The 5,011-nt window shown below is 41.5% G+C and overlaps 1 pseudogene; it reads right to left on the bottom strand.

The window, feature by feature from the left end:
- Positions 1 to 720: 720 nt before the first annotated feature.
- LOC100659680 (small ribosomal subunit protein uS5-like) lies at positions 721 to 2,371 on the bottom strand (annotated as a pseudogene).
- Positions 2,372 to 5,011: the final 2,640 nt, after the last annotated feature.

Genomic DNA, 5,011 nt, shown 5'->3' with positions numbered 1-5,011 from the left:
CAATCACCAGTAATTATTGCATCTTGATTGCATACTTGATCAATTTCAGGCTGCAGAAGTTGGTAAAAATCTTTAAGTTCTTCGTCTTTGGCTTTAGTGTTTTGTGAATAAATTTGAATAATAGTCACATTAACTGGTCTTCCTTGTATGCATATGGATATCATCCTATCACTAACAATGTTGTACTTTAGGATAGATCTTGAAATGTTCTTTTTGATGATGAACGTGACGCCATTTTTGTTCATTTTGTCATTCCCAGCATAGTAGACCATATGATTGTCTGATTGAAAATGGCCAATACCAGCCCATTTCATCTCACTAATGCTTAAGATATCAATCCTTATGTGTTCCATTTCATTTTTGATGACTTCTAATTTTCCTAGATTCATACTTCATACATTCCACATTCCAATTATTAATGGATGTTTACAGCTGTTTCTTCTCATTTTGAGTAGTGCCACATCAGCAAATGAAGGTCCTGAAAGTCTTATTCCATCCATGTCCTTAAGGTCGACTCTACTTTGAGGAAGCAGCTCTTCCCCAGTCATATTTTGGGTGCCTTCCGACCAGAGAGGCTCATCTTCTGGCACTATATCAGACAATGTTCTCTGCTATACTTAAGATTTTCACTGGCCTTTTTTTTTTTTTTTTTTCCAGAAGTAGACGGGCTGCTGCTTCCTGCTAGTCTGTCTTCGTCTGGAAGCTCTGCTGAAGCCTGTCCACCATGGGTGACCCTGCTGGTGTTTGAAATACTGGTGGTATAGCTTCCAGCATCACAGCAGTACACAAGCCAGCATGATAGGATAAACTGACAGATGGGTGGTGGATGATGGTAGTAGCAACTATTTTTCAGTTTTAAAAGTGAAACAGACTTACTGGTTCTGGTCAAGTCAATTGCTATCTTTTCAAAATCGAGAGTGTTCTTGAGTTAAGATTTAAAATACACCTTATGATTTAAAATTTCATGTGCATAACAGCAGAATGTAAATTTGTATTGAAAGTTTTCTGGAAGTTAGTGTATGACTGATGTGATCCAGAGTATTAGAGTGGCAATTGAATTTTATAAACCTCTGCATTTCTTGTCAATGCCAATTACATGTTACAAATGCAGTTTCCTAACTTGCTACAATCATTTGTGGCTTTGTAATTACATTGCAAGCTAGATGTTCCAAACCTTATTTTTAGAAATGCTAAGTGCAGTCTTCTATTCTTTTACATTCTGTGCAGAAACATAGAGATTATTTTTACCTAACTTGTTTTTCTTTCTTTTTCAGGCTTAATTAGTTCACTTCATTTTTCTTGTATAAAAACACTGTGTGGTAGGTACAGCTGGAGCCTTGGTCCTCTGCACGAAGACTCTGGTGTTGGTCTTTACTAGATGGTCAGTGAATTCCTGATAGGAAGGCTTTGTGAACACAGTTTCTTTCCAGAGATTGGGGGTGAGATAGCTGTAGGTCTTGCAAGTGGCCTTGGCAAAGTTTCCCAGGGTGGCAGTGCAGCCCCTTGCTGAGGTGTTGTGTTATTGTGTGTCATCTAGTTAATTCTGACACTTGGCAACCCAATATGACAGAGTAGAACTGCCCCGTAGGGTTTTCTAGGCTATAATCTTTATGGGAGCAGATTGCCAGGTCTTTTCTCCTTTGGAGCTGCTGGTGGGTTTGTACTACCTATCTTTTTGTTGGAGCCCTAGTAGCATAGTGTTTAAGAGCTCGGCTGCAGTCAAATCCACCAGCCACTCTTTGGAAGCTCTACGGGGCAGTTCTTTTCTGTCCTATAAGGTCACTATAAATCCAAATTGACTTGACAGCAATGGGTTCCTTTCTTTCTTTCTTTTTTTTTTTTTTTATATCTCTTGGTTAACAACCAAGCACTTAACCCTTGTGTCACCAGGGCTCCTTGGCTGAGGTGTAGCAGTCATCAATACTCTCAGCAGCAGCTTCTTGGGCACCTGGGCCAAGACAATGCCAGTATCTGTGGGAGTGGGGATGAGGCACACCAGTATAGAGCCCCAGCAGCTGGGCACCTTTGCAATGAACAGTGTGGGGCTTGCCGGTCTCGTTTCCCTAGTAGCCTCACTGCAGGGGAATGATGGAGAGCTTGGCCAGGATGATGGCCCATGAATGGCAGTGGCCACCTCCTTGGAACACTTAACACCCAGACCAGTGTGGCCGTTCTTGTCTCCAATGGTGACAAATCCTCTGAACCTGGTCAGCTGGCCAGTGCACATCTGCTTTTGCACAAGTATAATTTTCAAAACTTCATCCTTGAGGGATGTTCCCAGGAAAAAGTCAATGATCTCAGAGGCCTCGATTTACAAACAGAAGAGATATAATACCTCCAGGGACTTGATATTCATGTCTTTGACCACGCTACACAGCTTGGTGACAACACTCCTTATCCTTGGCCTTGCCTACGTGATCTCCTTGCCTCAGTCCTGGCCCAGGAGGCTGCTGCCAGAGCCTCAGCGGAAGTCTCCAGGCCTACCATTCCAAGGGGCCCCCTGGGACCTCTGGGGCCTTCTGCAGCACCAGAGTCATCTACCATTTAGTGTTTTCTCGGAGAAGACCGTTTTTTTAAAACAACAAAAAAAAAATTCAGTTTTTAACAAATAGAGATGTAGGCAAAAATGAAATGTAAGTACTAGCACTTTGAGTACATTAAAGTTTACATTTGTGCTCTCTTCTAGGCAAGGTTGAACACAACAAAACAAGCTTTTTGCTGTACGAACCACAAGTATATGAGTCTAAACTGAAGTAGATATATGGGAAATATCTGTTTTTCTGCATAACGCGACCAGAAGTGTTTAAGAGGCAACAGAAGCTGAGTCATATCTTACATGAGGCCGGAGCATCAGTGGGGAAGACAGCTGTGCCTTCTAATTGCTCATGACGATGTTTTATCTATGTATCTGTATTTGAAACAGACAGTCCCCCAGCTCCAGCTCCATGGAAATACGTTTTGCTGAAGCATAGTATGCACATCTTTTTATCAGATATGGCAACTGTTCCAGGGCACAACCAAACTGATCCATAGGCCTAATAACCTGTCTTTGCTGTTTGCTTGTGAGAGCCAGGCTTACTCTTGGAGGGAACAGGAACCATTCTGTGAGAGGGACAAATTACTTCCGTGGCTGTCTGGCATGTAGGGGTGACACTAGACCGGTTTCATTAACACAGTCTGTGGGAGAAATTTTTTAAGTTTAATATAGTAAGAATCTAAGGGGATTCACCAAGATGAAAAAGTACAATAGAGAAAGAAGTGGAATGCCAACATTGAAGAGGAAAGGAAATAAGGGGGGAAAGGGGACATTCCAGGTGTTTTGCTTTATCATTGTTATTACGTGCTTCTTTCGAGAAGTGATTTTGTAACTTTTTGGCAGAGAATTCTGTATCTTCCTCTTTTCTAGGTTTGGGACATGTCTTTCTGTGAGTTAAGGAGTTACTGTAAATGCACGTCCATCTCTCCTCCTTTGACGAAGAAAGTTGCCATTAAACACGCTGCTGCTGCTCCTTTATTTTGCACCAGTGAATGTTTAAACATTCTAAAATAAACATGTTTCAGCTGACTGCTGGGTGAGATTCATTACAGCCAGGAGAAACTCAGTGAAACTGTTCAAGGAGATCTGGTTAATATCGCCATGATTTATGCTTGCGGTAGAAATCGCACTAATATTTACATGAAGGGCATGGTTTGAGGGCAATGGCAAGGCCCGATTGAAGTGGGAATTTGCACAGTCAATGCCCGCTAATGAAAATAGCTACAGTTCAGTGCCGTTTCCAAAAGTATAATTAGGTCCTTCAAATGACATGTTATTTTCACATTTTTACTCTTAAGCTGAGAACTTTTTCTTGTCATCCAGTGCCTGCACTGAGACTATTTGCAAAAATAATCAAGAAAGATAACAGTAGCCTACCTGATAACTTCTAAAAAATATTTGTTGAATTTTATTTTCTGAGCTTTAACAGTTAAAAACAAACAACAACAACAAAAGTCATTAAGTTTCCTAACACAACCAAACACCCTGAGGAACCCAGTAGCTGAGGCTGGAGCCTGGGGACTATGGTTTTGGGGGACATCTAGGTCAACTGGAATAACAAAGTTTATTAAGAAAATGTTCTGCATCCCACTTTGGTGAGTGGCCTCTGGGGTCTTAAAAGCTCGTGAGTGGCCATCTAAGATGCATCAGTTGGTCCCAACCCACTCGGAGCAAAGGGGAATGGAGAACACCAAAGACACAAGGAAAATATTAGCCCAAGAGACAAAAGGGCCACATAAACCAGAGACTCCATCAGCCTGAGACCAGAAGAACTAGATGATGCCTGGCTACCACCAATGACGACCCTGACAGGGAACACAACAGAGAGTTCTTGACAGAGTGGGAGAAAAGCACAGAGCAGAACTCAAATTCAATAAAAATACCAGACTTAATGGTTTGACTCAGACTGGAGGAACCCCCAAAGCCGTGGCCCCCTGACGCTCTGTTAACCCAGAACTAAAACCATTCTGGAAGCCAAAGACGAAGATTAAACTGAACTATAAACACACATAAAATAAAACTCATGAAGAGTGTGATTCTTAGTTCAAGCAGAAACACAAGACCAAACGGGTGGCTCCTGTCCAAAAGCAGGACGGGAATGCAGGATAGGACAGGAGCTGGTTGGATGGACACAGAAAACCCAGGGTGGAAAGGGGGAGTGTGCTGTCACATTATAGGGATTGCAACCAGTGTCACATAACAGTAGGTATATAAATTTTTGTATGAGAAACTAACTTAAGCTGTAAACTTTCACCTAAAGCACAATTAAAAAAAAAAAGCCATGATTCTCCGGACGGTTACTTTAAAAAAAAAAAAAGACATAAATTATCTTTATTTTGCCTCAGTAACATTGCAGAGCTGCATTGTTTGGCACTCTGAACACTTGAATGAGTTCTGCTTTGTTGGAGAAGAAACTTCAGACAAAAAAATTACACAGAAAAGACAGTTCTATTAAAATTCTTGTTGGTTTCCTCC

This window comes from Loxodonta africana, chromosome 2 (assembly GCF_030014295.1).
Source record: "Loxodonta africana isolate mLoxAfr1 chromosome 2, mLoxAfr1.hap2, whole genome shotgun sequence".
NCBI classification, from domain to species: Eukaryota; Metazoa; Chordata; class Mammalia; order Proboscidea; family Elephantidae; genus Loxodonta; species Loxodonta africana.
The sequence above is the reverse complement of the archived record's forward strand: the minus strand, read 5'-3'. Positions and strand labels throughout refer to the sequence as shown.